The 12,608-nt window shown below is 37.5% G+C and overlaps 1 long non-coding RNA gene across 1 annotated transcript; it reads right to left on the bottom strand.

Moving 5' to 3' along the window:
* Positions 1-498: 498 nt before the first annotated feature.
* Positions 499-12,246, bottom strand: LOC122112912. Its single transcript, XR_006148297.1, has 3 exons — positions 12,143-12,246; positions 10,511-10,512; positions 499-527 (listed from the first exon to the last, which is right to left on the bottom strand). It is a non-coding gene; the product is annotated as an uncharacterized LOC122112912 (long non-coding RNA).
* Positions 12,247-12,608: the final 362 nt, after the last annotated feature.

Raw genomic sequence — 12,608 nt, 5'->3', positions numbered from 1 at the left:
AGGATCAATATCATGAAAATCCCAAAGCTATCTACAAATTCAGAGCAATACCTATAAATATTCCAACATCATTCTTCAAGGAAATAGAAAATGTAATCCAAAAATTCATGTAGAACAATAAAAGACCTCCAATAGCAAAACGATCCTTAATAGAAAGAACAGTGCTGGAGGAATATCAATACCAAATTTCAAACTCTACTGCAAAGCTATAGTAATCAAAACAGCTTGGTACTGGCACAAGAACAGACCTCAGGACCAATGGAATTGAATTGAAAACACAGAAATGAACCCACAGACCTATAGCTATCTAATCTTCAATAAAGGAGCTAAAAAAATAGAATGGAAGAAAGACAGCCTCTTCAGTAAATGGTGCTGGCAAAATTGGTTAATCACTTGTAGAAAAACTAAAGCTAGATCCTTATATATCACCCTGCATTAGACTCAACTCCAAATGGATCAATGACCTCAGAGTCAAAGCAGACACCCTGAAAACATTATAGGACAGAATACCACAAACCCTAGGTCTCCTTGGCACAGGGTGAAATTTTCTTAAAAGGGAGTTTCATTTGTGATGAAGAGGTAAAAAACAATGTGGAGCCTGGATTTGTTCCTGCTGGCTGCACCTGAAAGGATAATGCAAGCACAATGAGTTCAGATGAGAACTGACTCTCCGTCAGAATTTAAAGAAAACGAAAGGAGCACAAACTTGGATGACTTTCTGCTTTGGAATAAAGAATGGTCCCATCTGCTTACAATATGCAAAACTGACAAAGCAAATGAATAAAAAGGAGGCACATGAAACTGAAGATTAGTGATTAACATTGCAAATATATTTTAACATTAATTTTATATAACATTTGATGGACATAATGATATACAGCAAATTCCACTGGGGAAAAAATATATCTCAGAGAAAACTAACAAAGAGGTATGTCTTCCCTACAGAAACCATTTTGTCATTTAAGTCTTACTGAAATCAAATAGATAACAGATTGGTTAACATTAGGGGAGGTGGTATGGACAAATAAACTATGAACCCAGAATATAAGAGGTTGCAAACTAAAGCAGAGGTTGGAATCACAAGAGTACATGAATTTTCAGCAGGCAGAAATCAACCTCAATGTACTTCAATTAGTTTCAAGAAAATACTTAAACTTGATTTTTCTATTTGTTGGTTGATTTGGTTGCTTTTGAGACAGAGGCTTGGAAATTACAATCCTCTTGCCTCAGTATTGCTAGTCATTTGAATTGCATCTGTGCACCCACTTTTGCCCCACCAAAACCTCTTACTGACTAAAATATAGATATTTTTGGTTATGGCTAATTATGTTTAGCTAGATATAAAATCATTCTTATTTTCACTGGAAATGCATATTACTTCTTGTAGTTATTGGTAATTACTCATCATCTCTAGTCTATTTAACAGAGAAATAACTATGCATTTTTCTTCTACTTACAAGTTTTCATAGTTACACAAAGAAGTAAAGTAGTTATTGTCATATATTCATAACTGCATAATTTGTAATTTTTTTAAATTTTTGAATCATGCTCTAAAACATATAATATATAAAAAGGATCAAAGGTCTTTCAAAATGCAAACTTTAGGAAAATTTAAAAGTAATATAAAATGTTTTACTGAAAATAAACCCAGGATTTCATTTTCTAGTCATTTTTCTACTAGAAAGCTGTGTCTCTCATCAAAGCATGCTAATTTTAGCAACAGGTACATTAGAGTATTTCAGGTAGGTTATTTGTATAAAATGTGCTCACAATCCAAGTTCTAGTATGTTGTTTCATGTTAAGACTGACTGAAGCAGTGTATGAGTCCAAATCTTCCGCACAGTTTCAGATATAACAAGAAAAGAGAAGGCAACAGGGGGGAACAAAACACAGGCTTCCTACTATATTGTCTACAAAAGCAAGTGAATCTGATCTTAGAACAATGCACACTTTTGATGCAATGCTATCAATTCAAGGAAGGAAAAACTATTTGACAATAAAAGCAGAAATCAATGAAAGAAGTAAACATCAAATATATATAGGTTGTGGTTTATATACAGACTTCTACTCAGATTGTATTTTGAAATGTTGGAAAAGAAATCAACTAAATGCTAAATGCATGTTTATCAACCAAAATGATGACATGAAACAAACTAATATGAACTACATCTAGGTATAGGTCATTAATATCATGAAACTTATCTTTTCATTACATCTGTGGTACTTTAAAAACTTTTTATTTTATTGTAAAGATGCCGTACAGAGGGGTTACAGTCACAAGAATAAGATGATACGTACATTACTTGTTGAGCAGTGTTACTCCTTCCCTGGTTGTTCTCCCACTATCCCTTCCCTCCCCCACCTCCCACACTCCTCCCTCCACCCTAACCCCAAGTTGTAAAGTTCATTTCCAACATAGTGTCTTCTGAATATCCTTGTTGCAATGATCATCCCGGGTCTTTGTTTCAGCATTTTATTCCCTTTCCCTTCCCAGTGTATATACAAAATGCAGGGTACCAAAATCAAATACAGTGACAACAGGTGATATACCACAGAGGGAAGAACATACAGACGAAACAAAAAAAAAACAGTTCTTTAAAAGCAACAACAAAGACAGACCTCCATATCTTAGGGTTCATTTCAATTAACATCATCTTAAATGTTCACAATATATATAGCTTTTGAGCTTTTCTGCTCATCTGGTAAGATTGTCCTAGATATACACTAATTATTACAAATAAGGGAAACCATGGGACCTTCATTTCTTTGGGTCTGGCTTACTTCACTTTGTATATTTTTTCCAAGTCTTTCCATTCTCTAATAAATGGGGTAGTGTCATTCTTCCTGATGGAGTCATAAAATTCATATATATCTATATCTTTATATATATCACATTTTCTTGATCCATTCGTCTACTGCAGGGCATCTGGGTTGGATTCATATCTTATCTATGCTCTCTCTCTCTCTCTCTCTCTCTCTCTCTGTATGTATATATATATATATATATATATATATATATATGAATTCTATGCTTCCATCAGAAAGAATGACGCTGCCACATTTGTAAGGAAATGGAAAGACTTAGGAAAAATCATAGTGAAGTAAGTGAGTGAAGTAAGCCAGATCCAAAGAAACATAGGTGCCATGGTTTCCTTTATTTGAAATAATTAGTATATTTTTAAGATAATTTTAGCAGATGAGCAGAATAGCTCAATAGCTATGTACATATGACCATATAAAGCCTGGCACCAGTGACTCACGGCTGTAATCCTAGCTCCTCAGGAGTCTGAGATCTGAGGATTGCGGTTCAAAGCCAGCCTGGATAGGAAAGTCTGTGAGAAGCTTACTCCAATTAACCATCAGAAAACTGGTGCCAGCAGGATCACCCTGGACACCTGCCATCTCTGCACACGCTCCCAGGATACCACAGCCTCAGCCAATCCCTGGACCCACCGGCCAACAGACCAGCCAACTGGGTGCTCTGCCGGGACAACTCCCTCCCTGCCACCACTGGGTGCTGACCCCAGGCTCCCATAGTCACAGGGGCATCATTCTGCCAGCTCCACCGAACCTACACAAGCCAGGCCAGCTCTTTCACCGGCCGCTGCCAGCACAGTCCAGAGCTGCTGTGGATAGCATTACGTGCTGAACTAGGTGTCCACTGACACAGCCCGCAGATACTGTTAGCCACCCCACCCACCACCGTTGCTGTAGCCCAGGATTGCCGCTGCCCACCAAGCTTCACCTGGTCCTCCCAGTGCAGAGGGAGATCATTCAGCTGCTGCAGATGTCAACTCCCAACCTGGTCCTGCCCAGGCCTAGACCCTCCCATTGAGAACCCCGCAACACCATCCTGGCAGTCACACACATTGTGATCAAACCCAACACCAGCTACAGATCTTTCCATTGAGCCCTAACAAGTTATATCTGAGACAACTTGAAGTTGGTTCCATTTTAATTGAGTACAAGCGGCCCATCTTGTTAACCCTAAGATGCAGACTACTTAACAGCCAAACCAAGATCATCTCACAAGTTATAACTATACATAATCTCCACTCAGAACCACAGCATCCCTCGCCAAGCAAAGAAAAACAGAGATAAATAGGGAGGATCCAACCATAATTTTGAAACCCTAAATTCTATACATCAACACAACACTGGGTAGGCTCCTGCCCTAAAAGACTGTCCTATTGTTATATTAGTGTGGCTCTTGTCTCCAAATGGGTAAAACTAACTGCAGAAACCCAAGAAACATGGCCAGTCATCTAATTCCAACTCCATCTCCATATAAACAAGCTATAGAGCAGTCCCAGAATGACCTAAAGGATAATGCTCAAGGTATTTAAAAAGCATAGTCATAAATCTAATGAATGAAAATGTGGACACACAGCATAGGACTATAACAGAACGTAAGGAGACAACCAGAAACTAATGGGTGACTTCATGGCCTCCACAAATAAAAAGATAAAGGAATTCCGATGGAAGGTGAAAGAGTCCAATAAAAAGATACAAATCCTCAAAGAAACAACTGCCCAATAAATAAGTGGGCTAAAGACTTAAAGAGAAATTTCTCTGAACAGGAAAGAATGATGGCCAATACACACATGAAGAAATGCTCAACCTCCCTAGCCATAAAAGAAATGCAAATCAAAACAACACCTCACCCCAGTTAGAATGGCTGTAAACAAGAACTCTAAGAACAACAGATGCTGGAGGGGATGTGGGTAGAAGGGAAGCTTACTGAATTGTTGGTGAGAGTGCAAACTTGTTCAACCACTTTAGAAAGTAGTATGGAGGTTCCTCAAATGACTCCACATAGAGCTCCCCTATGACCCAGCAATCCCACTTTTGGGCACTTACCCAAATGATCACAACAAGACCACACTAAATCTACCAGCACAACTATGTTTTTTGCAGCATTTACCATAGCTAAGTTATGGAACCAACCCAGATGCCCCTCAATAGATGAATGGATCAAGAAAATGTGGCATATATACACAATGGAATTTTATGCCTCCATCAGAAAGAATGACATTGCTCCATTTGTAGGAAATGAAAAGACTTGGAAAAACTTATATTAAGTGAAGTAAGCCAGGCCCAAAGAAACATAGGTCCCATGGTTTCCCTTATTTGCAATAACTAGTATATGTCTAAGACAAGCAGAAATGGTCAGATAAGTTCATGTTAGGTCAAATGAACCCCAAGATAAGGATTCAAATGTTTTTTTTTTCTTTCTTGGGATTGTTTCTAACACATTTATAAGATGATTTCTTTGTTGCTTGTATATCCCTCCCCCAGGTATAACCCTTGTATTCACTGTATTTGATTTTGGTATAAGTTGTGGAGGGGAAGGCAAAAAACAAAATGTTTAAATAGGGATACAGGTGGACCCATTGCAACAATGAGATGCACAAGCCTTTATGTCGAAAAACTTTGGCTTGGAGGGGTGTTGGAGGAGAGGGGGAGATGGGAAGGGATGGCAAGGGTAAACAAAGGAGAAGACAACAATTCTTGATAAGAAATGTATTCATTATCTTGCCCATGTAATTGTAACCCCTCTGTACAGTGTTTTCACAACAACAACAACAAAAAGATATGTACTCATTATCTTGCCCATGTGATTGTAACCCCTCTGTATGGTATTTTCACAATATAAAAGTTATAAACCCAGTTACAATCCAAAAATTCATATGGAACAATAAAAGACCTCGAATAGCAAAAATGATCCTTAACTGTGCTGGGGAAATGTCAATACCAAATTTCAAACTCTACTACAAAGCCATAGTAATCAAAACAGCTTAGTACTGGCACGAGAAGAGACTGAAGGACCAATGAAATAGATTTGAAAACCCAGAAATGAACCCACAGACCTATAGCCACCTAATCTTCAATAAGGGAGCTAAAAACATAAAATGGAAGAAAGACAGTCTCTTAGCAACATCAGTAGAAAGCCCATGGTTTGGGAGAAGATCTTCACTAGCCATATAACAGACAGGGGTCTGATATCTAAAATATACTTGGAAGTCAAAAAATTAAACCCCCCAACAACAAATCCTCAAAGAAACAACTGCCCAAGAAATAAGTGGGCTAAAGACTTACAGAGAAACTTCTCTGAAGGGGAAAGATGGATGGCCAATAGACACATGTAGAAATGCTCAACCTCCCTAGCCATAAAAGAAATACAAATCAACATAACGACTTGTGCATCTCATTGTTGAAATGGGTCCACTTGTATCCCTATTGAAATGGTTTGTTTTTGCCCTTTCCCTACACAAATTATACTAACATCATATTCAGTGAAAGCAGCGGTATACCATGGGGGTAGGACATACAAAGCAACAAAGAAATAAATCATCTTATAAATATGTTAGAAATGATGGCAAAAAAGAAAAAAAAAACATTGAATACTTATCTGGGGTTCATTTCATTTAACATCAATTTATCTGACCTTTTCTGCTTGTCTCAGACATATACTAGTTATTGCAAATAAGGGAAACCATGCAAATCAAAACAACATTGAGATACCACCTCACCCCAGTTAGAATGGCTATAATCAAGAACTCTAAGCACAACAGATGCTGGAGGGGATGTGGACAGAAGGGAATCTTACTTCATTGTTGGTGGTGTAAACTTGTTCAAACACTTTGAAAAGTAGTATGGAGGTTCCTCAAAAGATTCCACATAAACATTTGGGTAAATGCCCAGAAGTGGGATTGCTGGGTCATAGGGGAGCTCTATGTGGAGTCTTCTGAGGAACCTCCATACTACTTCCCAAAGTGGTTGAACAAGTTTACACTCCCAACAACAATGATGTAAGATTTCCTTCTGTCCACATCCCCTCCAGCATCTGTTGTTATTAGAGTTCTTGATTTTTGCCATTCGAACTGGGGTGAGGTGGTATCTTAATGTTGTTTTGATTTGCATTTCTTTTATGGCTAGGGAAGTTGAGCATTTCTTCATGTGTCTATTGGCCGTCCTTCTTTCTTCTTCAGAGAAATTTCTCTTTAAGTCTTTAGCCCACTTACTTACTGGGCAGTTGTTTCTTTGAGGATTTGTTGTTGGGAGATTTAATTTTTTGAGTTCCAAGTATATTTTAGATATGAGACCCTTGTCCATTGTATGGCTAGTGAAGATCTTCTCCCAATCCGTGGGCTTTCTATTGATCTTACTAGCTATGTCCTTTGCCATGCAGAAGCTCTGCAACTTCATGGAATCCCATTTGTCCAACCTTTCTTTGATTTGTTGTGTTTCTGGGTCTCTCAAGAAAATGTGGTATATATATATATATATATATATATATTATATACAATGGAATTGTATGCCTCCATCAGAAAGAATAACATTGCCCCATTTGTTAGGAAATGGAAATACTTGGAAAAAAATTCTATTAAGTGAAGTAAGCCAGGCCCAAAGAAATATAGGTCCCATAGTTTCCTTATTTGCAATAATTAGTATATATTAGAGACAAGCAGAACGGTCAGATAAGATGATGAAATGAGCCCCAAGATAAGGACTCAAATATTTTTTCCTTTCTTGCTATTGTTTCTAACATATTTATAAGATTTTTTTTGTTGCTTTGTATGTCCCTCCCCCACGGTATAACCTCTGCTGTCACTGTATGTGATGTTTGTGTAATTTGGGGAGGGGAAGGGAAATTGTTTAAATAGGGATACAGGTGGACCCATTGCAACGATGAGATGTACAAGACTTTATGTCGAAAAATGAACTTTACAACTTTGCTGGGAGGAGGTGAGGTGTGGGGAGAGTAGTCATGGAGATAAGAGGACAGGGATGGTAGGGGAAAAACAAGGGAGGAGGTAACAATGCTTAATAAGAAATGTACTGATTACCTTGCTCATGTGACAGTAACTCCTCTGTATGGTATTTTCACACACAAAAAATTTATTAAAAAAAGAAAAGAAATGATGTAAACTTAGTTAAAGATGTGAAAGACAAGTCTAGAATCTAACTGTAGGATGTAAGGCAATCTACTCAAGACTTAAATGAAAACCTCAGTAAAGATCTAGCCACCATTAAGAAAAACCAACAAGAAGGAAGGGAAATAAATAGCAAAATAAAAAGCCTTGAAAGCAGAATGGAGGAAGCAGAAGACAGAATCTTACAGGCAGAACATAGTTTAGACTCCATAGAGAAAGAGCACACAGATATTCATGACAAAAACAAGAAGCATGATAGATCATTTTAGGAGCTATAAAATACAATCATAAAGCCTAATTTGAGACTAATGGGTATTGAGGAGGACCTGGAAAGGGAAGCCAATGGATTAGGAAATACATTCAGAAGAATCTTAGCAGAGAACTTCCCAAATATACAAAAGGCAGGCCCATCTAGATACAAGAAACTTTTAGAACCCCAAATAAACCAAACCAGAATGAGAATTCCACTGCCACATTATAGTGTGTATAGGATCTAAGGAAAGAATTCTTAAAGCCACCAGGGAGAACAGAATCACCTCTAAAGTTAAGCCAATCAGAATAACCTCAGACTTATCAACAGAGACCATGAAAGCAAGGAGAGCATGGAATGAGGTATGCCATGCCCTAAAGACAAATAACTACCACCGAGAATAATTTATCCAGCTAAGCTCTCATTCATAGTGGAAGGACAAATAAAAACCTTCTACAGCAAGGAAAAACTGAAATGATATATCACTACCAAGCCAGCTTTCCAAACAATCCTCAAAGCCATTCTACACATAGAAAGCCAACAAGAACAGGATTGGCAGTGAAATGGACCACAGAGACCTACATAATCACAGCAAGGACAGTCAGGGCACAGCCTCCCTTCCCCCCAAAAATGGATTAAAAGGCAAAAACAGACAAACACCTCTCAGGCCTAACGCAATATTAATGGACTTAACTCTGAAATTAAATGACATAGATTGTCTAGTAGGATCAAAAAGCAAGATCCTTCTATCTGTTGCCTTCAAGAGACACACATTGCCCACATTAAGAAACATTCTGAAAATGAAAGGCTGGAATAAAATTCATCAAACAAACAGCCCCATAAAACAGTTGGGAATCAAAATCTTAATATCAGTTAAAATAGACTTCAAATTAAAATCAAGGAGAATTGATAAAGAAGGTCATTACATACTAATTAAGGGATCTCTCCTTCAGGAGGATATTACAGTTCTAAATATCTATTCACCAAATAACAGAGCACCCAGATTTATCCAAGAGACAAAACTTTCCCTCAAATCACACATTGCTCCAAAGACAGTAATTGCTGGGGACTTTATTACACCACTTTTCCCACTGGATATATCAACCGGCAAAAACTCAACAAAGAAATCTCAGATCTAAACAACTGGATAAATCAACTAGACTTAACAAACATCTACAGAATATTTCACCCAGCAACATCAGATTACACGTTCTTTTCAGCAGCACATAGAACATTCTCCAAAATAGACCACATTCTAGGTCACAAAGAAAATTTGTCCAAATTCAGCAGCATTGAAATTATGCCCTGCATTCTATCAGACCACAAGGGAATAAAATTAGAACTTAACACCAAAAGCCACCAAAGAAAATCCTGTAATGCATGGAGGCTGAACTACCAGTGGGTCATGGAAGAGTTAGAAAGGAAATTCAAATGTCCATGATATTTAACAAAATTGAGCACACAAACTACCAGCTCCTCTGGAACACATACTCAGAGGCAAGTTTATAGCTCTGAGTTCCTACATCAAGAAATTGGAGAAGGCTGAGAATGTGGCTCAGTGGTAGAGCACTTGCCTTGCATGCCTGAGGCCCTGGGTTCGATTCCTTAGCACCACATAAGCAAAAAGAAAAAAAAGCCAGAAGTGGGTCTGTGGCTCAAGTGGTACAGCGCTAGCCTTGAGCTGAAGAGCTGAGGGACAGCACCCAGGCCCAGAGTTCAAGCCCCACTACCGGACCCAAAAAAACAAAAGAAAGAAAAGAAATTGTAGACATCTGAAACCAACAATTTTATGGAGTACCTAGAGCTATTTGAAAAAGAGCAACAAGCTAAACCCCAATCCATTGGGCAGAAACAAATAGTTAAAATTAATTCAGGATTAAATAAATTAGAGTAAAAAATAGAAAAAAATCAACAAAACAAAGAGTTTGTTCTATGAAAAAAATAATAAAATTGACAGACCTTTAGCAAATCTTATCAGGAAAAGAAGAGAACACACCCAAATACACAAACTCAGAGATGAGAATGGAAACCACCACAGAAACAGCTGAAACTTTCATAATAAAGACCCAGGAACAAAACAAATCAAAGAAGGTTGGACAGATGGGATTGCTTGAAACTGCAGAGCTTCTGCATGGCAAAGGACATAGCTAGCAAGATCAATAGAAAACCCACGGATTGGGAGAAGATCTTCACTAGCCATATAACGGACAAGGATCTCATATCTAAAATATACTTAGAACTCAAAATATTAAATTCTCCAAAAACATATCCTCAAAGAAACAATTGTCCCATCAACAAGTAGACTAAAGATTTAAAGAGAGACTTCTCTGAAGGGGCAATAAGAATTACCAATAGACTCATGAAGAAATGCCAATTTCTCTAGCCATAAAATAAATGCAAATCAAGACGACACTGAACTTCCAGCTTACTCCAGTTTGAATGATTATAATCAAGAATTCTAATAACAACAGATGCTGGAGGGGATGTAGCCAAATGGGAACCTGACTACATTGTTGGTGAGTGTAAATTTGTTCAACAACTTTGGATAGCAGTATGGAGCTTCCTCAAAAGACTCCACATAGAGTTCCCCTATGACCCAGCAATCCCACTTTTGGGCATTTAACCAAAGGATCACAAATAAGGCCATACTAAAGCTATGAGCACAACAATGTTTATCACAGTATTCATATGAATTTTTAAAGGGAATTATGAATAACTTATCAAACAATGAGTTACTTAACCATAAAGTGAAATCACACTTTGAACGTACATTCAAGGTGTAAAAATAAGTCTAAAAAGAAATCAGATAAACAAGAGTGTAAGAAGAAATACTTGGAGAGAAATCTAATTTTGATTAAAATTGTCTACAGTTAAAATTATATGCTTGAACTGGGAGTGTGGCTTAGTGTTCGATTCTAGCATGGATAAAGCCCTGGGTTTAATTCCTCAATACTCTATAAACAAAAAAAGCCAGAAGTAGTGCTGTGGCTCTAGTGGTGGAGTACTAACCTTGAGAGAAACAAAATAAGCAAGCAAACAAAAAAATACAAAAAAGCAAAAAACAAGGACATTGCCCAGGCCCTGAGCTCAAGCCCCAGAGATTTAAAAAATAAAAAAAGAAAAGAAAATGATATGTTCACCACGATTCTCTGTAAAAGAAAACTCATTCTTAAGTAGCAAGGTATAAAATTAACCCTCAAAAATCAATGGCTTTTCTATATGTCAACAATGAGAAAAGTGTGGCTGAAATCAGGAAAGCAACTCCATTCGTAATAGCCCCACAAAAAATAAAATACCTAGGAATTAACTTAATCAGAGAAGTGAAGGACCTCTACGAGGAAAACTTTAAAAACCTAAAAAAGGAAAACAAAACAGAACTTAGAAAGTGGAAAAACCTCCCATCCCCGGGATTGGAAGAATCAACATCGTTAAAATGGTAATATTTCCCAAGGCTATCTAAAAATTCAATGCGATACATATCAATATTCCAACCTCATTCTTCAAGGAAACACAAAATGTAATCCAAAAATTCATATGGAACAATAAAAGATCCCGAAAAGCAAAAACGGTCCTTAACAGAAATAACACTGCTGGAGGAATGTCAATACCAAATTTCAAATTTCACTACAAAGCCATAGTAATCAAAACAGCTTGGTACTGGCACAAAAACAGACCTCAGGGCCAATGCAATAGAATTGAAAACTCAAAAATGAACCCACAGGTCTAAAGCCATCTAATCTTCAATAAGGGATCTAAAAAAATAGAACCGAAGAAAGACAGCCTCTTCAGTAAATGGTGCTGGCAAAATTGGTTAATCACTTGTAGACAACTAAAGCTAAATCCTTATATATCACCCTGCACCAGAATCAACTCCAAATGGATCAAAGACCTTGAACTCAAAGCAGACACTCTAAAAATATTACAGAACAGAATAAGAGAAAACTAAAGTGTCCACGGCACAGGCCGAAATTCTCTTAATAGAGGCCCAGAAGCACAAGAAATCAAAGAAAGGTTGGACAAATGGGATTGCATGAAATTGCAGAGCTTCTGCATGGCAAAGGACATAGCTAGCAAGATCAATAGAGAGCCCACAGATTGGGAGAAGATCTTCACTAACCATACAATGGACAAGGGTCTCATATCTAAAATATACTTGGAACAACAACAAATCCTCAAAGAAACAACTGCTCGATAAATAAGTGCACTAAAGACTTACAGAGAAACTTCTCTGAAGAGGAAAGAAGGATGGCCAATAGACAATAAGAAATGCTCAATCTTCCTAGCCATAAAAGAAATGTAAATCAAAACAACATTGAGATACCACTTCACCCCAGCTAGAATTGCTATAATCAAGAACTCTATTCATAACAGATGCTGGAGGGGATGTGGACAGACGGGAACCCTACTGCATTGTTGGTGGG

Source organism: Dipodomys spectabilis, unplaced genomic scaffold (genome assembly GCF_019054845.1).
Source record: "Dipodomys spectabilis isolate Male_0828 unplaced genomic scaffold, ASM1905484v1 ptg000095l, whole genome shotgun sequence".
Classification (NCBI taxonomy): domain Eukaryota; kingdom Metazoa; phylum Chordata; class Mammalia; order Rodentia; family Heteromyidae; genus Dipodomys; species Dipodomys spectabilis.
The sequence above is the reverse complement of the archived record's forward strand: the minus strand, read 5'-3'. Positions and strand labels throughout refer to the sequence as shown.